Source organism: Pseudophryne corroboree, chromosome 4, assembly GCF_028390025.1.
Source record: "Pseudophryne corroboree isolate aPseCor3 chromosome 4, aPseCor3.hap2, whole genome shotgun sequence".
In the NCBI taxonomy this organism is placed as follows: Eukaryota; Metazoa; Chordata; class Amphibia; order Anura; family Myobatrachidae; genus Pseudophryne; species Pseudophryne corroboree.
The window spans coordinates 138,334,348-138,361,111 of NC_086447.1; positions in this window are offsets into that span (position 1 = coordinate 138,334,348).

Below are 26,764 nucleotides of genomic sequence, written 5' to 3' on the forward strand. Positions count from 1 at the left end.
AGGCGATTGCAAAGGGCGCTAATCTGGAGACTACCGATAAGGCAGACCTATCAAATAAATCCTGTTATAAACTTTTGCTTAAGGCTCGTGAGGCAGTTATTCCATTTCTCTTAGAGAAGTACAGCAAAACATACCACGTCTTAACCAGAAATTCTACTCCATTGGCAATAGGGCTGGAGGCCTCTTAGCCCATAAACTAAGGGGTTGACACATGAAAGAGAGGGTATATAGCATTTACAACATTAAGGGAGCTAAGATAACAGACCCCAATGATATTGCTAATGAATGAGCAGACTTTTATTCAAAACTATATAACCTGAAAGATGATCCTAATACCCCACTACCTTCCTCTGAGCATATTGAAGCCTTTTTAAGTAATCTCTCTTTACCATCTCTGGACAATGAGACTTGACAGCCCCTGTGACTACCATGGTCTCTACCAGAGATTGACAAAGCAATTGATTCTCTCCCATCTGACAAAGCCCCAGGCCCTGATGGGTTTCCATTTAATTTTTTATAAAACTTACAAAAAGGACCTTGGCCCTGTTCTGAGAGATGTTAGAAGCTCAGTTCGTCACCATCCCAAAACCGGGCAACAGTTTAAAATTACAGTTTAAAATTACAGACCCATCGCACTCTTAAATACAGATGTGAATATATACGCCAAACTTATTGCCCACCATTTAAGTCCAATACTGTCCTCTTTAATTAACGCTGACCAAGTTGGGTTTATCCCGGGTTGGCAGGCTCCTGACAACACATGGAGAGCCCTCGACATTATAGAATTCTGCAACTCCAAACAAGTTCCTTTATTGCTCCTCTCCCTGGATGCCAAGAAAGCTTTTTGATAGATTACACTGGCAATATATGCAAGCCACTTTGATGCACTTCGGCATCAGGGAGAGGATGCTGGACTCGATATTAGCATTGTATTCATGCCCTTCTGCTAAAGTGTCGGTAAATGGTTGTTTGTCGTCTGGGTTCTGTATTTCCAATGGTACCATGCAAGGTTGTCTTCTTTTCCCGCTAATCTTTGCCTTAGCTATAGAACCTTTGGCTGAGAGGATTAGGACATCCACAAGTGTTCTAGGTCTCATTATTGGAGACATATCTCAGAAAATCGGTCTTTTTGCCAATGACATTTTACTGTGTATTCTACAACCTACAGTACGTTAACTTTACCCCAGCTACACTTTATACTTCATGAGTACTCTAAAGTCTCTTACTATAAGTTAAATACTTCAAAGACGGAGGCCTTTCCTTTCAATATTATGAGTGATACCCTTATTGATTTGAAAAGCAATTATAAATATTCTTGGCAGACTAAGCATTTGAAGTATTTAGGAGTGCATTTGGCCAACGATGGTGATCTTTTTGATTGTAACTATTCCTTTACTACGTGCTTTTGAGACCTTGACCAAAGAATGTTTTTCACATGAAGTCTCCTGGTTGGGCTGAGTAGCAGCGGCCAAAATGATTTTACTACCTAAAATCGTATACCTTTTTCATACAATCCCTAGACCGTTCCCTAAATTTGTGTGTACCAAATTTAATAAAATTCTCTATTATTATGTGTGGAAAGGGACTAAGCCAGGGGCGTTTTAAGAGAGGAGGAGGCCCGCGTTCAGCCTCCTCCGTCGGGCCCCCTCCTCGCTGCCCGAAGTGCTATAGAGTCTGAGCACTAGAGGGCTCAGACTCTACTGCGCATGCGCAGATCTCTGGGAAAATGGCGCTGCGGCCATTTTCCCTGAGATCTCTCTACTGCGCATGCGCAGAACGCTGTGGAAATGGCCGCTGGGCCATTTTCACTGTGTTCTAGCGGTGCTGCGGATGCCGGCGCTGGCCTGCGGAGCGGTGAGTATTTTACAAATGGGTGCAGTGTGTGCGGTGGGGGCCCCCTCTGGACTCAGGGGCCCATGTGCACCGCACACACTGCACCCATTTTAGAAACGCCAGTAGACTAAGCCCAAAATAGCAAGAAATGTACTTATATTGCCTAAAGTGGAAGGTGGCGTGGCCTTTCCTGACTTTTAGACTTACCATAGCGCTTCTCTCCTCAGTCAGCTTACTGATTGGTTTAAACTGGAGAATCCGAAACCGTGGATGATAATAGAACAATCCTTTATAGATCCCATACCTCTATTGGAACTACTGTGGTCGCCAACAAGAGTCTCTTCACTGCGCTCTAGCTCGAGCAAGTCGGTCCCAGTGACTCTGCATGTATGGCACAAATTCAGCTCCTCCTGTGAGGTGCCTCTATCATTCCCAACCTTTGTCTTCACTCTTGGGTGACTAGGGGCTTTGTAAAAATTAAGGACATTTGTGACTCAGGGGGTCTGATTTCCTTTAATGAAATGCAACTGACACATGACATTCCAAAGCAAGATTTTTATAAATATTTACAGATTCGCCATTGGTTACGCAGCCAAGCTGAATCTAAAGTAGTTTCCCCATCTATTCTAAAGGTATTACTTGCCCATCTTCAATTATTAAGCAGTAGGGTAGTAATCTCTTGGTGGTACTCATTTTTACTCAGGGAATCTAAAAAAGGTAAATTACCTGCTCAGATTAAGTGGGAAAAGGATCTAGCTAGGCCTTTCTCGGTAGAAGATTGGAATTATATCTCTGGTTTATGTTTTAAAATCTCAAGGTGTATAAATCACTCAGAGATGTATTATAAATTGTGCCGCAGGGCTTATTTTACCCCAGAAAGACAACATAAGATCTGGCCCGACGCTTCAATATATTGCTGGAGGAAATGCGGGTTTATTGGCTCTTTAATTCACATTTTTTGGTCCTGCCCAAAGGTACAACTCCTTTGGTTAAGCGTAGAGATGTGTACCGGACATTTTTGGGTTTTGTGTTTTGGATTCGGTTCCGCGGCCATGTTTTGGATTCGGACGCGTTTTGGCAAAACCTCCCTGAATTTTTTTTGTCGGATTCGGGTGTGTTTTGGATTCGGGTGGGTTTTTTTTCAAAAACCCCTCAAAAACAGCTTAAATCATAGAATTTGGGGGTAATTTTGATCCTATAGTATTATTAACCTCAATAACCACAATTTCCACTCATTTCCAGTCTATTCTGAACACCTCACACCTTACAATACTATTTTTAGTCCTAAATTTTGCACCGAGGTCACTGGATGACTAAGCAAAGCAACCCAAGAGGGCGGCACAGACACCTGGCCCATCTAGGAGTGGCACTGCAGTGTCAGACAGGATTGGCCCCAAACAGCACATGATGCAAAGAAAAGAGAAAAAGAGGTGCACTGTGGTCGCTGGACGGCTAAGCTAAGCGACACAAACACCTCAATATCACAGGAATTATTCGTTCTAATCAATGGTATTATTGGTCAAAATCACTGGAAGAAAATGACAAAATCACTGGAATTATTCGTTCTAATCAATGGTATTATTGGTCCAAATCACTGGAAGAAAATTACAAAATCACTGGAATTATTCGTTCTAATCAATAGTATTATTGGTCCAAATCACTGGAAGAAAATGACAAAATCACTGGAATTATTTGTTCTAATCAATGGTATTATTGGTCCAAATCACTGGAAGAAAATGACAAAATCACTGGAATTATTCATTCTAATCAATGGTATTATTGGTCCAAATCATTGGAAGAAAATGACAAAATCATTGGAATTATTCGTTCTAATCAATGGTATTATTGGTCCAAATCACTGGAAGAAAATGACAAAATCACTGGAATTATTTGTTCTAATCAATGGTATTATTGGTCTAAATCACTGGAAGAAAATGACAAAATCACAGGAATTATTCGTTCTAATCAATGGTATTATTGGTCCAAATCACTGGAAGAAAATGACAAAATCACAGGAATTATTTGTTCTAATCAATGGTATTATTGGTCCAAATCACTGGAAGAAAATGGAATGGATGGATACTTGCAGTGACACAGAGCTGCAAGATACAGCAATGGCCTACTGTACACAACTATATACTGTTGGTTTACCAAAATGCTGCACTGTAATACTATAGATACTGCTCACAAAAATGCCGCACAGATATGGAATGGATACTTGCAGTGACACAGAGCTGCAAGATACAGCAATGGCCTACTGTACAACTATATACTGTTAGCCACCAAAATGCTGCACTGTAATACTATATATACTGCTCACAAAAATGCCGCACAGATATGGAATGGATACTTGCAGTGACACAGAGCTGCAAGATACAGCAATGGCCTACTGTACTACTATAAATATTATATAGATGACAGATATAAAGTTACATTGTGGGGGAATCCAGTATACGTTCTGTCACCAGATACCAGTGAATGGCCACATCATGTATATAGGTGACAGATATAAAGTTACATTGTGAGGGAATCCAGAATACGTTCTGTCACCAGGTACCAGTGAATGACCACATCATGTATATAGGTGACAGATATAAAGTTACATTGTGGGTGAATCCAGTATACGTTCTGTCACCAGGTACCAGTAAATGACCACATCATGTATATAGATGACAGATATAAAGTTACATTGTGGGGGAATCCAGTATACGTTCTGTCACCAGGTACCAGTGAATGGCCACATCATGTATATGCTTATACTGGTGGTCCCCAGTCCCCACAATGCAGCACACTGAGCACAGATATTTGCAGCACACTGAGCACAGATATGGAGCGTTTTCAGGCAGAGAACATAGATATTTTCAGCACACTGAGCACAGATTATTTGCAGCACACTGAGCACAGATTACGGAGCTTTTCAGGGAGAGAACGCTGCCACGTCCTCTCCATTCAATCTCCAAAGCACGAGTGAAAATGGCGGCGACGCGCGGCTCCTTATATAGAATACGAATCTCACGAGAATCCGACAGCGTGATGATGACGTTTGGGCGCGTTCTGGTTAACCGAGCAAGGCGGGAGGATCCGATGCTGCCTCGGACCCGTGTAAAATAGGTGAAGTTCGGGGGGGTTCGGATCCCGAGGAACCGAACCCGCTCATCTCTAGTTAAGAGTATTTGTGCTTATTAAGGATGTACTGGGTGAGGACATCCCTGCTGACCCGGTAGTCGCCTTATTTCATTATCACCCAAGTTTATTAACGGATGGCGATGCCTATCTACTAGGCCATGTTTTAATCGCTGCAAAAGCAGCCATCGCCCAAATGTGGAAATCGGATACGATCCCTTCCCTTAACATTATTATTAATAAAATTCATAAACATTATCTTTATGAAACATCTGACTGCCCATATTCCACGTCGGCTTCATCCCCTTTGAGGAAATGGTTCAAATGGGCTGAATACATGGAACAGCAGGATCCTTCACTCACTAGTAGTGCATTTGTTGATCTGACTATATAGACCCCCCCCCCCCCCCCGTTGTAAGTTGCCATGCACCTGGCAACCCCCCTCCTTTCCTATCCCTTTCTTATCTCTTCTTTCTCTGCTCTGTACCCTTGTTTAAGTTTCATGTTATGTTCTTTATTATTTTTGTGGTTACGGATTTGTGAGAATTTATGCTGTTGCTCTGATGTGGGTCCACGCTTTCGTGACCCATGGCGTTCCGTGACCTTTATTTATTGATTTATCTACTCTTAATGTATGGAATATGCATATTAAGTGTATATATATCTGTCAAGAACCATACATGTATCCCATATGTTACTTCTCTCTCTTATTTCTGTATCCTTATTTGCTTACGCTTTTGAACTAAATAAAAACTATTGATTAAAAAAAAAAAGTAATGAAGAGATCACATTAGCAGTCAAGTCACTTCTGTTTTATGAGTACACAATGCTGTTGTGCATGTGCGGTCTGCTAACAACATATGTGTGGTGTCCATTCTGCGGAAACATGCTGGAGTCCTGTAATAATTTTTATTGTCAGACGGGTTCCCAGAGCAAAACAGTTTGAGACTCAACAGTAGAATAATGTGACGCACGCTAGTCAGGGTCATCTAATCTGCATTGTAGGCCCAGGACAAAGCAATGCACGCGGGTCCCTACCCACCCATTCACAGGATCCAATTAATAAAAATCTTCACATGTGACATCTCACAACATACTTCCATACAGTGAATGGATGTCAGCACATCCATGCACACAGCCTTCCACCAATCAGCATGCTGACAGCCATTCACTTGCTGCAGTCTGGGAGGCAGGTAGAGAAATCTGCCTGGCTTTTCTGATTGAGTGACCACCTCCCACCCCTGCTCGGAAGCTCCCAGAATTGTGGGGCCCTGGGCAGCTACCCAGTGTGCCAGTATGTGTCCCAAATAGTTCACCTGACTCAATTTTTACTGATCAGTCTGTCGTTTTTTGTTTTGTTTTGTTTTTTTACATTATGTTATGATGGTGTGTTTTGACTAGTATCGTAATGTCATACTGTAATAATACACAGGCAGATCCCATCAGTGGACCTCATTCTGAATCACAAGGCTTAGTACATAGGCCCCTATTACTTTGCAATTGTAACGCAACTATTTTTAGCCTGATACGTACTCGCACACAGTGGCCGCGGTGCGTGCATGGAAATACTGCAGCTGCAAATTTACGTCTGTATTCAGAGTCAGCCAGATCTATGTGGCTCTGCACCTACCCTATACATCAGCTTGTGAGCGCAGATGCCACCACTGTCAGTGCACATTTGCACCTGAAACATCCAGAAATCACCTGATCATTGGGACTGCTTACCTCTAAAAGTTCATAATTCTGTCTACATGCCCATGACACACCTAGTAGTTGCTCAGATTAACACATTAAACAAAAAAAGAGATCCGTCTGACTTCTGCGCTACTCTGAGTATCCGGTAGATCCACTACATAGGACTACACAGTTGTAGAGATCTCAAGCTCTCTGTTTCTCCAACCAATGCTGGCCCCACTGACACCCATCTGATAGGAAAGTGCCAACAGCACTGTGTTAGATCGCAACATGGAACGCTGGCTTCAGAGTAGCCACACAGCTGTGGCTTTGTCCAGTGTTGGAAAGTAACACAATGATGTTTGCATTAATTTCTCCTGGGTTGTCAACAGCGGGAGGAGCACAGTTGAAGCACTAGAAGCTGTTTGTCTTCCTAAAATTCCTGGATTGGTTCCCCATAGTTTGATAGTTTGGGAAGGGGAAATACTTGTTCATGAATAAATGAAAGGTGGAATTATCCTTCATGTAGAGTAGCTTCCCACTCACATTTACATGAACAATGGAAGAATAGAGCGCAGCATCCCACTTAATAAGCAACAATAACACGGCCATCTTTTACATACACAATTTTACTGCTTGGTTGATTCACTGTACAAGTAAATCTGGAGTATCTCAGCCCAAGCCCATATGCCTTAAAGTCTTTTTGAGATTGTTGAACTCTCTATTCACCTTTATCTGCAGTTTTTCCACCCTGTGGATTGGCTCATTGTAGCTTTTCCCTCCCACAGGTGTTTTAATTGCTATTAAATTTGTTCCCTAAATATCTATTGCCAAAAGCCTATTTCTAGGCTGAGCGTAAACCAACAGTGCTCAAAGAAAGGCTATTCAGGACACATCAGCAACCAGTGGGTTAACATCATTGCATTGTTACGGGACTGTAAGAAGTCAACTATATTCAGCACTTTATTCCTTTTAGTCCTTTGGCAGGATGTGTCACTGGGGGTTACTTTATAGCGTTGTTGTGAAACCTCTCTGCTTTCTGCTGCTGAATGAACATCAGGGGTCTCATTACACACCAGCATAAATGTGACTCGCTCATTCCTTTATGCTAATTGCACAATTATAGAACAAGAAAAAAATGTGTCACAAAAGGTAGTTTTGGGACAGATCTATCAATAGTAATAATACATACAATTTAGGCCTGCACACTTTTAGCATAGAAAAATAAATTGTATTTGTATTAATTGTAAAAGGATTCAGGTTAGGTTATTAAATGATTTAAAGGCCCACTGCAGTTTTATAAGCCCCATGTAAAGTCTAATTGTCTCTGTAAAGTAGATTGTCTCTTTTACTAGAGATGTAAACATTCCTTTTAATAAGACTCACGTAAAGTTTTGCCACATATGCCATAGTAAAGGGGCCACTAAATACATGATACAAGTTGTCTCACATTATACCGCTTTCAGATCGCAATGCCGGGTCCCACCCGGGAATTGTAAACGGGTCCTTCTCTGGGAGGAACCCAACATTGAACCCTACACACCGCAATCCCGACCCGGCAATATGGGTTGCCATCCGGGGGCGGGGACGGAGCCAGCACCAGGGGCGGGTGCAGAGGCGGGGCTGGGAGATTACATCATCTCTGCACCACCTCACCCTATGCAGTGAATGGGTACCAGGTCGAATCGACCCAGGTAACCCGTTCACACTGCGCCTGACCCGTAATTACCCGGGAATAACCCTTCTTATAACCCGGGTTGAAATACTGGGTCAGGCGACCCGGATATTCGTCCATGGACCCTTTCACACCGCACAGTGACCCGTGTCAGCCCGGCAATATACCGGGTCGAAACCGAGTTATTTGTGCAGTGTTAAAGGGGTATCAGAGAGTTACTAACACTGTATGTATCACAATTAGCAGTGAAAAAGGTGGAGAAGTGAGCCAGTGGAGAAGTTGCCCATGGCAACCAATCAGCGTTGAGGTAATATCTGTCAAGTGCATTATATAAATGTATACATAGCAGATGATTGGTTGCCATGGGCAACTTATCCACTGGCTCTGAACACAAGAAGCGGGTATCTGTAACTGTGCACACTAGTTACTAGCTCCCTACTGCCAGACACTGTATTTACAATGACTGTCTATATGTTCACCCAACATATAAGTTCACGAAATGCAGAAAATAAATGACACAGTCAGTAAATTCACACTCGTTAAAATACACATATATATATATATATATATATATATATATATATATATATATATACAATAAAAAGTTTATGTGGGGCTTTTAATTTTCTTCTATGGCAGCCAACAGTCCACGGATATCTCAGAAGGTGATCTCCTCAATGACATTAAAATAGAAGAAACACAACAACCATATATAGTGTAGTATATTCCAAGGAGTAAGGTAAGTCACACACATAAAAGGTGATGAGGGGGCTTTTCCTCCACCCGAAGTAGGATACTTTAGATTATCGTACCATACTCACACCCAAGTAAAGTAAGGTCCACATATAAAGGTTTCTTTTCCGGTCCACCACAACCAGTGTTCCCTCTAAATGTCTCCAATCTTTCAAGGGTCACCACAGCAAACTGCACCTTTATGTACACGTAGGTCCTAAATAGGTGTGAACCAGTCCAGGGGTGTGGAGCTCCCTGTACTGCTCTGGCTGCACCAGAGGGGCATCACCATCTTACATTTATTTTTAACACATATATCACCTTGTGTTTGTTTTATATTTATGTAGTATTTTTCACATATCTTTTACACATGTAACACTAATCAGCTAACCTCACTTTCTAACACTCTGACACCTTACTGCTGTCCTCCTTTTTTTTTTCTTTCTTTGACACTCAGCAGCCTCTTTAATTTGCCTAGCACTAATCTCTCACTTCTATCCCTTTTCTGTGTGGTGCCCTGGGGTGGTGTGGCTGGGGTAGTTTGGGGGTGCTCTGCGCCCCAGAGGCAAACCCCTATAGTGTTAGGGACCTGTCCGATGAGGTCACCGTGAAGTAGGTGGGCAGGCTCAAATACTGGCCAATATATGCCAAGAACCTCAAAAATTATGGTTGTTATAATTTTAATGGTGTATGGTGCACCTGCACCCTTTTTCCTTCACCATGCTATGCCTCCCTACTGCCATACATACCATCACACTTGCCTCCCTACTGCCAGACATTGTATTTACCCCAAACTCACTCCCTTTTCTGAGTCACCCCATGTTCTACACTCACCCTTTCTGCCATTTACTCCACCTGCCACACTCCTCCCTATTGTCATGCACTCCCCTTGCCACACTCCTCCATCCCTACTTTCATACACTCCCCCTGCCATACTCCTCCCTACTGTCATACACTCCCCCTGCCACACTCCTCCCTCTCTACTGTCATACACTCCCCCTGCCACACTCCTCCCTTCCTACTGTCATAAACTCCCCCTGCCACACTCCTCCCTCCCTACTTCCATACACTCCCCCTGCCACACTCCTCCCTACTGTCATACACTCCACCTGCCACACTCCTCCCACTCTACTGTCATACACTCCCCCTGCCACACTCCATCTTTCCTACTGTTTTACACTCCATTTGCCACACTCCACCCTCTGTACTGTCATACACTCCACCTGCCACACTCCTCCCTCTCTACTGTCATACACTCCCCCTGCCACACTCCAGTTTTCCTACTGTTTTACACTCCATTTGCCACACTTCACCCTCTGTACTGAAATACACTCCACCTGCCACACTCCTCCCTCTCTACTGTCATACACTCCCCCTGCCACACTCCTCGCTACTGTCATACACAGTGCTTAAAGTGGTCCTAGAGAGGTGGTGGAACTCACCCCCCTCCCCACGGTGCCCATGTAATAAAGGCAAAAAGGGGGGTGGCCTCAAAGGGGGCGTGGTCACACAATAGTAATAATGCCCACAGTAGTAGTACCCAAGTGGAAATTTTGAAGTGGGGGTATGGAAAAGTGAAGGGTGCAATTATGTGCGCGCCGAAGGCGCGCGCACTCCTGACAAGGGGGCGTGGCCACGCAAAAGGGGGCGTGCCCTTCAGTGTAGTTTACCACACCATATACCCCTTATACACATTATGCACCACAATAGTAGGACCCCTTTCACATTATACCTCACAGTATGAGCCGAAAATCACATTTATACCACACAGTATGAGCCACATTCATATTACACCACACAGTATGAGCCAAATTCACATTACACCACACAGTATGAGCCAAATTCACATTACACCACACGGTATGAGCCGAAATTCACATTACACCACACAGTATGAGCCGAAATTCACATTATAGCACACTGTATGAGCCGAAATTCACATTACACCACACAGTATGAGCCGAAATTCACATTATAGCACACGGTATGAGCCGAAATTCACATTATAGCACACGGTATGAGCCGAAATTCACATTATAGAGTGACAGAGTGACAGGGAGAGTGACAGCAGGGACATGGAAAGTGACAGCAGGGACATGGAAAGTGACAGCAAGGGAATACAGTAGGGACTAGGGAGAGAGAAAGGCAGCAGGTTAGATTACCTGTTTAGCAGCGGCGGTGGTCTGCGGTGCTGTGGTAGGCGTGACGTGGAGGAGGCTGTGGGCCTCGGAGATAGTGCGGAGGAGGAGGCTGTGGGTGCGCAGAGGTCCGAGGGCGGGGCGGCAGAAGAGGCTGAGGGCGGCTGCAGTGGATCTGGAACCAGGCTGGCTTTATTCCTGCCACCGCATCCAGCTCCTGTGACCACGGCGCTAATATTTCAAAACTGCTGCGGACCGGCAGCCAATCAGCGACAGATTTGAACTAGTAGCGCCGCGGTCACAGGAGCTCGATGCAGCGGCAGGGATAATAAAGCCGGCCTGGTCCCAGATCCGCTGCAGCTGGGAGTCTGGAACCTGGGCTTCCAGTGCGGCGGCGATGGTAGGGGTGGAGCGACGGAGGGCGGACCGGGAACGCAGCTTCTTTGTCGGCCCATACAGTAATGCCCCCAGCAGTAGCACCCCTTATACAATGCCCACAGTAGTTGTGCCCCTTATGCAATGCCCCCAACAGTAGTGCCCCTTATGAAGTGCCCCCTTTACAATGCCCTCATTAGCTGTGCACCCCATCAGTAATGCCCTTAATGGTAATGCCCCTGTGCAGTATTGCCCCTAGTCGTTTAGCCCCTGTAGTTTAGCCCCAGTAGACATGCCCATACTGGTAATGCCCCTGCAGTTATGACCCCAGCAATTTACTCCCCCCCCCTTTAGTTTAGCCTCTGAGTGGTAATGCCCCCAGTAGTTTTGCCCTCATCTAGTTTGCCCCATGTAGTTTATCCCCCAGTGGTAATGCCCCCTGCAGTTGTGCCCCCAGTTGTTTAGCCCCTGTAGTTTAGCCCCCATGTAGTTTGCCAAAGTTAGTAATGTCCCCAGTAGTTTGCCCCCTTGTAGTTATACCCCCAGTAGTTTAGCTCCTGTAATTATGCCCCCTTGTAGTTTAGCCCCCAGTAGTAATGCTGCTAGTAGTTTGCCCCTTTGTAGCTTGCCCCCTTGCAGTAATGCCCCCAGTAGTTTGCCCCAGCAGTAAAGCCCCCCAGTAGTTTGCCCCCAGTAGTAAAGCCCCCCAGTAGTTTGCCCCTCTGTAGTTTGCCCCAGTAGTAAAGCCCCCCAGTAGTTTGCCCCTCTGTAGTTTGCCCCAGTAGTAAAGCCCCCCAGTAGTTTTGCCCCTCTGTAGTTTGCCCCAGTAGTAAAGCCCCCCAGTAGTAAAAGCCCCCCAGTAACTAGCCCCCAGTAGAAACGCAGCTAGTGGTACACATATAGGAGGGAGGGGGGGGGGAGCACCATACTTACCAAGCCCCGCTCCCGCCGCAGTCCTCTCTCGCCGCCCGCTCCTCTGCACTATGGGAGAGACGTCATGACGTCTCTCCCATAGCGCGCACTGACAGAGCCGGAAGCCGGAGCTCAGTACTGAGCTGCCGCTGCGGAGAGGGAGACGGGCGCCCGCTGGTAACGCGATCTCAGCGGGCGCCCGGCATCTCCCTGCAGTGCCGCCCGGGACATCGGGTTAGGTGAGCCGGGGGAGGCGGAACTGCGTTCCGTCTCCTGGTGGAACTGACGGAACGCAGTTCCGCCCCGTTCCGGCTCACTTTAACCCCTGGTCATACACTCCACCTGCCACACTCCTCCCACTCTACTGTCATACACTCCCCCTGCCACACTCCAGCTTTCCTACTGTTTTACATTCCATTTGCCACACTCTACCCTCTGTACTGTCATACACTTCACCTGCCACACTCCTCCCTCTCTACTGTCATACACTCCCCCTGCCACACTCCAGTTTTCCTACTGTTTTACACTCCATTTGCCACACTTCACCCTCTGTACTGAAATACACTCCACCTGCCACACTCCTCCCTCTCTACTGTCATACACTCCCCCTGCCACACTCCTCGCTACTGTCATACACTCCACCTGCCACAATCCTCCCACTCTACTGTCATACACTCCCCCTGCCACACTCCAGCTTTCCTACTGTTTTACACTCCATTTGCCACACTCCACCCTCTGTACTGTCGTACACTCCACCTGCCACACTCCTCCCTCTCTACTGTCATACACTCCCCCTGCCACACTCCAGCTTTCCTACTGTTTTACACTCCATTTGCCACACTCCACCCTCTGTACTGTCGTACACTCCACCTGCCACACTCCTCCCACTCTACTGTCATACACTCCCCCTGCCACACTCCTGTTTTCCTACTGTTTTACACTCCATTTGCCACACTTCACCCTCTGTACTGAAATACACTCCACCTGCCACACTCCTCCCTCTCTACTGTCATACACTCCCCCTGCCACACTCCTCGCTACTGTCATACACTCCACCTGCCACAATCCTCCCACTCTACTGTCATACACTCCCCCTGCCACACTCCAGCTTTCCTACTGTTTTACACTCCATTTGCCACACTCCACCCTCTGTACTGTCGTACACTCCACCTGCCACACTCCTCCCTCTCTACTGTCATACACTCCCCCTGCCACACTCCAGCTTTCCTACTGTTTTACACTCCATTTGCCACACTCCACCCTCTGTACTGTCGTACACTCCACCTGCCACACTCCTCCCACTCTACTGTCATACACTCCCCCTGCCACACTCCAGCTTTCCTACTGTTTTACACTCCATTTGCCACACTCTACCCTCTGTACTGTCATACACTCCACCTGCCACACTCCTCCCTCTCTACTGTCATACACTCCCCCTGCCACACTCCAGCTTTCCTACTGTTTTACACTCCATTTGCCACACTTCACCCTCTGTACTGTCATACACTCCACCTGCCACACTCCTCCCTCTCTACTGTCATACACTCCCCCTGCCACACTCCAGCTTTCCTACTGTTTTACACTCCATTTGTCACACTCCACCCTCTGTACTGTCATACACTCCACCTGCCACACTCCTCCCTTCCTACTGTCATACACTCCACCTGCCACACTCCTGCTTCCCTACTGTCATACACTCCACCTGCCACACTCTTCCCTCCCTATACACTCCACCTGCCACTCTTCCCCTTCTTGCTGCCAGTTATTACAAGTGTTACACTCACCCATCCGGTTGCACTGCAGGTGGGGCAGATGTAACATGTGCGGAGAGATTTAGATTTTTGTGGTATATATTGTTTCTGTGCAGGGTAAATACTGGCTGCTTTATTTTTACATTGCAATTCAGATTTCAGTTTGAACACACTCCTCCCAAATCTAAATCTCTCTGCACATGTTACATCTGCCCCACCTGCAGTGCAACATGGTTTTGCTCATTAGTGTGCATTTTTGGTTTGCTAACAAACCTGAATAAGGCCCTAAATAACAGATATATAAATGTTGTTATAATCTACTGTATATTATATGTGTAAAGGTTATTGTTTTCCTTTTATACTTGTTTATTATATGAATGAAACTGCAGCTCACCAGTGCTGAGAGCTACTTCCACTTGAGTCCCTGTTTTCAAAACTTAAACTGCTTTACTGACATGATGACTATCGTGGTGTCCGCATAACCACACTCGCTAGTGGCTAGTCTTGCCTCTCTGGTGTGTGGCCACACCCCTACTGAAGGTTGGCTATGACCCTTCACACTCTTTTATAGGCTCTAACTTTCCATTCTCCCAGTGGGCTTTCTATGCCATAGTCCGACACCAAGTCATTAATAAATGTTACAAGCGCTGCCACGGTTAACCGCATGGCTTGCTGTTGAGTAATTGTAAGTATATGAGGCTGTCATGAGAACCGCAGTATACACTAATTGATAGATTCTGGTGGTGGGATTAATTGAAACAATTAATTTCTTTATTTTAAATTAGTGAATTGCAACATCTGTTTTCATGGTGAAGTTAACTGGCAGTCATTTGCAGGAAGAAACAAAAGGCTTAAGAGCAGGGAATTCAAGTTATTGACAACTATCTCAGGCAACAGATTATGTTGTGTGTAATATAAAACATGCCAAAAATCCATGCAGCCCGATCTCTCTTCAAATTCTCAACCAACCAGTACTAAACAGTCCGAGCAGGGTTCTATTACAAACCAATGAAGCTCAAATCATAAAAAGTTCATATTATTTAATATAATTATATACACAAAACAAACTAAAATAACATTTGAAATAGTGATGAGCGGGTTCGGTTCCTCGTGATCCGAACCCCCCCGAACTTCACCCATTTTACACGGTTCCGAGGCAGACTCGGATATTCCCGCCTTGCTCGGTTAACCCGAGCGCGCCCGAACGTCATCATCCCACTGTCGGATTCTCGAGAGATTCGTATTCTATATAAGGAGCCGCGCGTCACCACCATTTTCACTCGTGCTTTGGAGATGATAGCGAGAGGACGTGACTGCGTTCTCTCAGTTTCTGTGTTCAGTGTGCTGCAAATATCTGTGCTCAGTGTGCTGCAAATATCTGTGCTCAGTGTGCTTACAAATATCTGTGCTCAGTGTGCTGAAAATATCTACGTTCTCTGCCTGAAAAACGCTCCATATCTGTGCTGCATTGCAGTATATAGTAGGAGGACAGTGCAGAATTTTGCTGACCACCAGTATATATATAGCAGTACGGTACAGTAGTCCACTGCTCTACCTCTGTGTCGTCAAGTATACTATCCATCCATACCTGTGCTGCATTTTAGTTGTGCGCAGTATATAGTAGGAGGACAGTGCAGAATTTTGCTGACCACCAGTATATATATAGCAGTACTGTACAGTAGTCCACTGCTCTACCTCTGTGTCGTCAAGTATACTATGCATCCATACCTGTGCTGCATTTTAGTTGTGCGCAGTATATAGTGGGAGGACAGTGCATAATTTTGCTGACCACCAGTATATATATAGCAGTACGGTACAGTAGTCCACTGCTCTACCTCTGTGTCATCAAGTATACTATGCATCCATACCTGTGCTGCATTTTAGTTGTGCGCAGTATAAAGTATGAGGGCAGTGCAGAATTTTGCTGACCACCAGTATATATATATAGCAGTACGGTACAGTAGTGCACTGCTCTACCTCCGTGTTGTCAAGTATACTATCCATCCATACCTGTGCTGCATTTTAGTTGTGCGCAGTATATAGTAGGAGGGAACAGTGCAGAATGTTGCTGTGACCACCAGTATATAATTAGCAGTACGGTACAGTAGTCCACTGCACTACCTCTGTGTCGTCAAGGATACTATCCATCCATACCTGTCCTGCATTTTAGTTGTGCGCAGTATATAGTAGGAGGACAGTGCAGAATTTTACTGACCACCAGTATATATATAGCAGTACGGTACAGTAGTCCACTGCTCTACCTCTGTGTCATCAAGTATACTATCCATCCATACCTGTGCTGCATTTTAGTTGTGCGCAGTATATAGTAGGAAGACCGTGCAGAATTTTGCTGACCACCAGTATATATATAGCAGTATGGTACAGTAGGCCATTGCTATTGATATATTACTGGCATATAATTCCACACATTAAAAAATGGAGAACAAAAATGTGGAGGGTAAAATAGGGAAAGATCAAGATCCACTTCCACCTCGTGCTAAAGCTGCTGCCACTAATTATGGCAGAGATGATGAAATGCCATCAACGTCGTCTGCCAAGGCCGATGCCCAATGTTATAGTAGAGAGCATGTAAAATCCAAAAAACAAAAGTTCAGTAAAATGACCCAAAAATCAAAATTAAAAGCGTCTAATGAGAAGCGTAAACTTGCCAATATGCCATTTACGACACGGAGTGGCAAGGAACGGCTGAGGCCCTGGCCTATGTTCATGGCTAGAGGTTAAGATTCACATGAGGATGGAAGCACTCATCCTCACTAGAAAAATGAAAAGACTTAAGCTGGCAAAAGCACAGCAAAGAACTGTGCATTCTTCTAAATCACAAATCCCCAAGGAGAGTCCAATTGTGTTGGTTGCGATGCCTGACCTTCCCAACACTGGACGGGAAGAGGTGGCTCCTTCCACCATTTGCACGCCCCCTGCAAGTGCTGGAAGGAGCACCCGCAGTCCAGTTCCTGATAGTCAAATTGAAGATGTCACTGTTGAAGTACACCAGGATGAGGATATGGGTGTTGCTGGCGCTGAGGAGGAAATTGACAAGGCGGATTCTGATGGCGAGGTAGTTTGTTTAAGTCAGGCACCCGGGGAGACACCTGTTGTCCGTGGGACGAATATGGCCATTGACATGCCTGGCCAAATTACAAAAAAAATCACCTCGTCTGTGTGGAATTATTTCAACAGAAATGTGGACAACATTTGTCAAGCCGTGTGTTGCCTTTGTCAAGCTGTAATAAGTAGGGGTAAGGACGTTAACCACCTAGGAACATCCTCCCTTATACGTCACCTGGAGCGCATTCATCAGAAGTCATTGACAAGTTCAAAAACTTTGGGTGACAGCGGAAGCAGTCCACTGACAACTAAATCCCTTCCTCTTGTAACCAAGCTCCTGCAAACCACACCACCAACTCCCTCAGTGTCAATTTCCTCCTTAGACAGGAAAGAAAATAGTCCTGCTGGCCATATCACTGTCAAGTCTGACGAGTCCTCTCCTACCTGGGATTCCTACGATGCATCCTTGAGTGAGATGCCTACTGCTGCTGGCGCTGCTGTTGTTGCTGCTGGGAGTCGATCGTAATCTCGGAAGTCGGAAGACCACTTGTACTACTTCCAGTAAGCAATTAACTGTCCAACAGTCCTTTGCGAGGAAGATTAAATATCACAGCAGTCATCCTGCTGCAAAGCAGATAACTCAGGCCGTGGCAGCCTGGGTGGTGTTAAATGTGTGTCCGGTATCCACCGTTAATTCACAGGGAATTAGACAATTTATTGAGTTAGCGTGTCCCCGGTACCAAATACCATCTAGGTTCCACTTCACTAGGCAGGCGATACCGAGAATGTACACAGGCCTCAGAAAAAGAGTCACCAGTGTCCTAAAAAATGCAGTTGTACCCAATGTCCACTTAACCATGGACATGTGGACAAGTGGAGCAGGTCAGACTTAGGACTATATGACTGTGACAGCCCACTGGGTAGATGTATTGCCTCCCGCAGCAAAAACAGCAGCGGCGGCACCAGTAGCAGCATCTCGCAAACGCCAACTCGTTCCTAGGCAGGCTACGCTTTGTATCACCGCTTTCCATAAGAGGCACACAGCTGACAACCTCTTACGGAAACTGAGGAACATCATCGCAGAATGGCTTACCCCAATTGGACTCTCCTGGGGATTTGTGACATCGGACAACGCCAGCAATATTGTGCGTGCATTACATCTGGGCAAATTCCAGCACGTCCCATGTTTTGCACATACATTGAATTTGGTGGTGCAGAATTTTTAAAAAAACCACAGGGACGTGCAAGAGATGCTGTCGGTGGCCCGAAGAATTGCGGGCCACTTTCGGCATTCAGCCACCGCTTGCCGAAGACTAAAGCAACAGCAAACACTCCTGAACCTGCCCCACCATCATCTGAAGCATGAGGTGGTAACGAGGTGGAATTCAACCCTCTATATGCTTCAGAGGATGGAGGAGCAGCAAAAGGCCATTCAAGCCTATACATCTGCCTACGATATAGGCAAAGGAGGGGGAATGCCCATGACTCAAGCACAGTGGAGAATGATTTCAACGTTGTGCAAGGTTCTGCTGCCCTTTGAACTTGCCACGCGTGAAGTCAGTTCAGACACTGCCAGCCTGAGTCAGGTCATTCTCCTCATCAGGCTTTTTCAGAACAAGCTGGAAAGATTGAAGGAGGAGCTAAAACGGAGCGATTCCGCTAGGCATGTGGGACTTGTGGATGGAGCCCTTCATTCGCTTAACCAGGATTCATGGGTGGTCAATCTGTTGAAATCAGAGCACTACATTTTGGCCACTGTGCTCGATCCTAGGTTTAAAGCCTATGTTGTATCTCTCTTTCCGGCAGACACAAGTCTGCAGAGGTGCAAAGACCTGCTTGTGAGACACTTGTCAAGTCAATAGGAATGTGACCCGTCAACAGCTCCTCTTTCACATTCTCCCGCAACTGGGGCTGCGAGGAAAAGGCTAAGAATTCCGAGCCCACCCGCTGGCAGTGATGCAGGGCAGTCTGGAGCGAGTGCTGACATCTGGTCCGGACTGAAGGACCTGCCAACAATTACTGACATGTCGTCTACTGTCACTGCATATGATTCTCTCACCATTGAAAGAATGGTGGAGGATTATATGAGTGACCGCATCCAAGTAGGCACGTCAGACAGTACATACGTATACTGGGAGGAAAAAGAGGCAATTTGGAGGCCCTTGCATAAACTGACTTTATTTTACCTAAGTTGCCCATCCTCCAGTGTGTACTCCGAAAGAGTGTTTAGTGCAGCCGCTCACCTTGTCAGCAATCGGCGTATGAGGTTACTTCCAGAAAATGTGGAGAAGATGATGTTCATCAAAATGAATTATAATCAATTCCTCTGTGGAGACATTCACCAGCAATTGCCTCCAGAAAGTACACAGGGACCTGAGATGGTGGATTCCAGTGGGGACGAATTATTAATCTGTGAGGAGGGGGATGTACACAGTGAAAGGGGTGAGGAATTGGATGATGAGGAGGAGGTGGACATCTTGCCTCTGTAGAGCCAGTTTGTGCAAGGAGAGATTGATTGCTTCTTTTTTGGTGGGGGCCCAAACCAACTAGTCATTTCAGTCACAGTCGTGTGGCAGACCCTGTCGCTGAAATGATGGGTTTGTTAAAGTGTGCATGTACTGTTTATACAACATAAGGGTGCGTGGGAGGGCCCAAGGACAATTCCATCTTGCACCTCTTTTTTCTTTAATTTATCTTTGCATCATGTGCTGTTTGGGGACTATTTTTTGAAGTGCCATCCTGTCTGACACTGCAGTGCCACTCCTAGATGGGCCAGGTGTTTGTGTCGGCCACTTGGGTCGCTTAGCTTAGCCATCCAGCGACCTTGGTGCACCTCTTTTTTTCTTTGCATCATGTGCTGTTTGGGGACTATTTTTTAAATCTGCCATCCTGTCTGACACTGCAGTGCCACTCCTAAATGGGCCAGGTGTTTGTGTCGGCCACTTGGGTCACTTAGCTTAGTCATCCAGCGTCCTCGGTGCAAATTTTAGGACTAAAATAATATTGTGAGGTGTTCAGAATAGACTGGAAATGAGTGGAAATTATGGTTATTGAGGTTAATAATACTATGGGATCAAAATGACCCCCAAATTCTATGATTTAAGCCGTTTTTGAGGGGTTTTTGTAAAAAATCACCCGAATCCAAAACACACCCGAATCCGACAAAAAATTTTCAGGGAGGTTTTGCCAAAACGCGTCCGAATCCAAAACACGGCCGCGGAACCGAATCCAAAACCAAAACACAAAACCCGAAAAATTTCCGGTGCACATCACTAATTTGAATCGGGCAGCAGCAATATATGTGTAGATTTGTAAATGTATTGGCAAAACAATGTCTAGAGTAGAAATTCCTAAACCGAAACAGCTACGATAGCTTCTATGAGTCTTGTCCAGTAGAATTTACATAGTTATAAATATCCAAGGCAATAAATTCCTTAGGTGTCATGCCCTGTGATGAGTCCTACATGATATTAGTGCAGAGTTAATAGGAATAGACTCATGGATATTAGCAGCACTGTAAATTGGTAGGTATGCTGACAGTGGGTTAGGAATTAATCCACAACTCCAAACATCTGATAACCATGTATGATGGTTAAGTCCATCCATGTACTGTACTTTTGTAGTTAAGCGGCTTCTTGAGCCATCTGATGAAAAGTGTAACTGGTTCCAGGCTTCATTAGATATGGGCACAAATATCGCTGCCGTTAGCAGCAGCTGTGCAAATATATGCAAAAACCACAGGAGGTATCCTGGGTAAAAAGATGCCAACTGCAGGCTTCTCTGAACTGCTGCCTGCTGCGTCTGAAGATGCAGCATCAGATCACCATTGCGACCATCGACCTCGGGTTACTCGGGATGTCTGGTAAAACTGCACTGCCAGGGCCAGTGAAACTGCATCCGAGGGAGCTCATAAAATTATTTTATGATATCGTATACACTGAAATATTATTCATTCAAAAATCCCTAAAGCTTAAGTGAGCAAAAGTTTGTTAAATCTATCGCCTTCTCTGGATGTTACTCCAATTGTTTCTATTCCTATAACTGACAACTCTTTGGGAACATGGGGCAGATGTATTAACCTGGAGAAGGCATAAGGATAAGTGCACAGTGATAAATGCAGAAACCAATCAGCTCATAACTGTCAATTGTACTTTTTGGAGCTGATTGTCAGGTGCGTTTATCACTGTGCACTTATCACTGGATTATCACTTCCTTATGCCTTCTCCAGGTTAATACATCTGCTCCATTGTTATTTATCAGGGAGCAGTGACACAAAACTGCTTTCTTCATATGTACAGAGTGTTCAGAATGTTATTTCTATGCAGGTTGTCCGACCAATTTATGAGGAGGGCACTTTAAAGACTAAGGGGGAGATGTATTAAGCCTTGGAGATGGATAAGGCCTAAAGCAATCAGTCAGCTGCTAACCGTTCAAAGACTGCACTACATAAATGATAGTTAGAAGCTGATTGGTTACTTATATAGCGCAGCAAATTCCGCTACACTTTACAATTGGAAACAGTGGTAACATAAAGCAAAGTAATTGGAAATAACAGTGAAATAAACAAGACTGGGTAATAACAGAGAGACATAGCGGTACAGTAGGAGGGCCCTGCTCGCAAGCTTACAATCTATAAGGAGGCAGGCATTGATAAACAATGATAGGTGTTATCTGTTGCATAAAGGTCCACCAGAATGTAAAGGTTCTTGGTGGGCTGTATGATATGGTCACACAGCAATATTGACCAGGTGTCAGGAGGATGGGAAAGTGAAAAACGGGAAAATATGTGAGGATATGAGTGGACTGTACATTGAGGAAGTAATTAGATAGTAAACTTTATGAAGATTACGTGAGTGAGCGGTTCTGGAATTTGACAAGCTTGCCCGAAGACCTAAGTTTTCAGGGAACGTTTGTAGGTTTGGAGACTAGAGAAGAGTCTTATTGTGCATTGGAGGGCATTCCGCAGAGTGGATGAAGCCCGAAGAATGTCCTCCAATCGTGAATGGGAGCAAATTAGTGTGGATGAGAGACATACATCTTGTGAAGAGGTCGGGTTAGGACATATTTTAAGATAAGTGAAGAGATGTACATTTGTTGGGCTCCCTGTGGTGACTCCCTTGCCTATTTTAAAAGCTAAGTTAGAAGTCCTTACCTTTTACTAAGACCTTTTATGTTCATATGATTTTATTAATATTTTGAAGTACATTTTATGTTGTGATTCGCTTTTATGTGATATTAAAGCTTGTTTGTATTTTTATATATTTTTTGGCTTTTAAATCTATTTTTAACGGTTGCATTTTAAACAACAGCAGTCGCCGGTACCCTTATTCCCCCACTTTTATACCTTTCCCAGCAGTACTGTACCAGCATTGCGCTCTTAAGGGTTGGCAGACACCTTTTAACAAGCTTGCGTGTGTTTTTTTAGCAATTTTTTTATTTCACATTTTACTGAGAACCCACCTCGCAAGTGGCGCTGTGTCATTCCCTTTCTACACATTTGTGTAGTATAGTTAATGTCCTTGTGTGTTTGCAAAAGTATTTTATATTGAATACAATAGAATAAAGTTAAGCAATGGAGGGACTGACAGAGCGGCTCCACAGACGATGATCGTCTAGCGAACAAGATAAGCCTTGCAGCAGCATTCAGAATGGATTATAGTGGTGAGAATCTCTTTTTTGTAAACATGGATTAGAGTTTTGCAGTATCTTGTGTAAGGTACTGTATGGTCATATCTTGGATATGTTTTTTAGATGCATGTAGCAAGATTTAGAGACAGATTGAATGTGGGGAACAAAGGATAGTTCAGAGTCAAGGATGACACCTAGGCAGCGAGCTTGTGGTGTAGGATAGATTGTTCAGTTCTCAACAGTGATAGAGATAGCAGATTTGTAACTACTATTGGTCAGTGGAAATATAATTAATTCTGTTTTGGAAATATTAAGTTTGAGGTGGTAAGATGACATCCAAGAAGAAAACTGCAGAAAGGCATTCAGTGACATGGCCCAATATAGATGGTGACAAATCTGAGGAGGATAAGTAGATTTGAGTATCATCCACATACAGATGATACTGAAATCCAAAAGAGCTGATTAGTTTACCAAGAGATGTGGTATAGATTGAGAAAAGCAGAGGACCTAAGACTGAGCTTTGTGGTACTCTAGCTGATCGAGGTAGCAAAGAGGAGGCGGATACAGAGAAGCGGACACTGGAAGAGCAATTAGATAGGTAGGATGAGAACCAAGAAAAGGCTTTGTCCTGAAGAACAAGGGATTGTAGTGTTTGTTTGAGAAGAGAGTGGTCAACAGTATCGAAAGCAGCAGAGAGATACAGGGACGGATCTAGACTTTTCTTTAGGGGGGGCGGTTTACAGTTTAATTTTGACTCCTCCCTCAACAGTTCCAACTCCTCCCATCTGCAATCCTAACTCCTCCTCTCTCAATTCTGACTGAGCTTTTTGAGTGAGACTGAGATAGAGCTTTGTGATTGTTCTGTGTACATGTGACTGTGCTATGGGGTAATTGTATTTATTAGCCCTAGTACCCACACACCAGCAAGTGAGGGGCTAATGTTCTGTAACCCTTGCTCTCCTGGCTCCTCTATGCTGCTGTGGTATAAGCTGCAGCACATCGTTCTGCCTCAGACTCCCCCCGGAGAGCTCTCTTCTGCTCAAAAGTGGGCATGGCTATGACTGTGTTAGGGGGGGTGGTCGCCCCCTTCGCCCCCCCCCCCTAGATCCTGCCCTGGAGAGATCTAAAAGTTAGTAATGGCCATTAGACCTAGCACATTGTGTGGACTGTTAGACATATGTTTATTATACATGCAGATGTCAACAGTGTTCAGCTGCTGATAATGTTAGATAAAAAGAGGGTAGCCAGGAAGAAGGGGAGGGGGGTGTAAGTGGTGGTTATTCATACTCTGCATTGGAAGGTGTTTCTTCTTTCCTCTTCCACGTTGAAAGCATTTAAATTAAAAGAAAAGGGAATAGGAAAACTACTGCACTAGTATATAATGGTTTATATGAATCCTAAGTAGGATACCCCTTCATATATTGTGTTGCCTTGTAACTGGTCAAGCTTGGGGGGTGCTGCTACACATTATATTGTTGCCAATATAACGAACTGATTTTGAAAGGAGAGGGAAGGATTGGACTTTGGGTGGCGCACTCAGAATAAATATACACAATTAAAATATAACTTTTATTTCCATCTTAATAAGAAGAGCCAGTAACTGTGAAAATTATAAAATCAATAAAGACAAGTGTGAGACATAGTGCAACATGTAATGTTAAAAAACCACACTCTTTAGAGCCACTGTGCTGTGCAATGTCTTATATGTATAATAAATTTATTTCAGGTTCTGTGACCTATTAGAAATTGGTAGGTGCTGTCAGAATTGGATCTCACTATTTACGTAGATGCACACTTGCCTGAAATATGCACGGGTATTATATCAATCATCAATTTGTATTAAATAACTTCCCTGTAATTAATCATCTACTGTCTTTATTATCTGCTATCAATACCACACATTGACATATACGTTGGGTATAAGCTTCTAGAAGGTGGATGCTCTGTGTCAGTATGTGTGTCAGAGCATGTCCTCAGGTGGAACCTTCATACCGTGATTCATGTAAAGCAGGGCCCCGCGCTCTCAGTCTCAGCTGTCAGCGCACTCACAATCTGCCTCTATGAATAGTTGGATGGATACTCTGTATCAATATATGTACCAGAGCATGTCCTATATGGAAACCTTCATACAGTTGTTCATATGAAGCAACGCTCCGCGCTCTCAGTCTCCGCTGTCAGCGCACTCTCAATCTACCTCTATCTTTGCTTCTGATGTCAGTCAGCGCTCTCAGTCTCTGCTGTCAGCGCATAAGGGTATTCTACACATAATAAGTTTATAGGGACAGCTCCCAAATACCAAGTATGGCAAGCTTCTTATTGATAGGAGCTTGTTTATCACAATGTGAACTTCATCTAGTGCACAGAGGCTTCCTGAATTATTATGTCTAATATCTTTATTAATCAGTGCTCTCAGTCTCTGCTGTCAGCACTCTTAATTATTCCATAAATAAGGATTATATACTGAAGGTAGCTAGTGCACTTTTAGAATAGCTTATTTATACCCAACAAATCCGTTCTAGCCGTGTTAGTGTGTATCCAGATTATTGCACCTTTAATTTCTTATCATAATATTATTACAATCGGTATTACATGTAACAGTAATAAATGCTTTTTGTCTATATGGGCCGTATCAGCAATGAGTACTCATAGTGTAACCTACACGTAAATACAGTTATTTGACACCAAGAAATGCAAGCACTATTGGTATCTTGAACAGCTACAGATCTCTATCTCTATTAATCATGACTCTCAGTTTCTGCTGTCAGCATTGGGGGTTACTCTGTGGGTACGAAATTACTATAGTGAAAACAGTTTTAAATCAAGCTTGTTAATAACAATAGCTTGTCTATACTAATTTGTGATTCACAGTAATCCACAGAGACCTCTCAGTGTGTAAAATATCAGCGTCACTGCATTTAGATAGTATTACTTAATGTCCGCTCTATTGCACTTGTAATTTTCAATCAATATGTATTAAATACGGGCACTGTGTGTAAATTTCAATACTACTTTTTCACTGCATGGGTCATAATAAACATAGGTAAGCCCTATGTTGCCTTCAAATAGTTGCAGATGCTTGACACTGTAACACGCTGACAATGTTGCTTTTAAACTGCTACACTGAGGTTCTTAGTCTGAACTAGCAACTTCAATAGCTTTTCATTAACCTATAAGGATTCAATTAGATTCCTCTATGTGCTATGCTGAGAGCAGGGCAGACAATGATTTGTTGCTAAACTGTATCTAACTGAATGAGAGTTGAGCTGTGAGGATGTTTGGGGAGCCTGCACTTGTACATGAGAGTCTCATAAATCCCACATGATATACACTAATCGATACACATTTTTTGACTAGTACACCTAATTATGACATGCACATTTGGTTAAACACATGGAAAGAGTGTGAATCGCCGACGTGCGTTTCACAGTTTAGTTTCGTCAGGGCTAACCAGATTGTCTCCCCTTTTTTTAATATCACTACTAAGCCGCACCAATCGCGGAGCGGTATATCGGTCACGTGACAAATGCAACCTATCCTGGTGCGGCTCTCGTCACTCGGGATCTAGCAGTACGGCTAGTCCGATCATGTGACTCAGGCAGACCATTCGTAACCCTGAGAATGCTTTCACTAGAGAAAAAGATAAATGCTAACTACATGTATGCTATAATGGGGTACATTCCTTTGGCATTAAACCTAAGTATCATGTTTATCCTTATCACATATATATGTGTAATTCCTGGAGTTCTATATAAATTAAACTAATCTCCTACTTGCAGATACATCGTAATAGAACCTATATATTAAGGGACCACACTATTTGTTATTGAACAAGAGTCATTATTATGTGTAAAAAGATC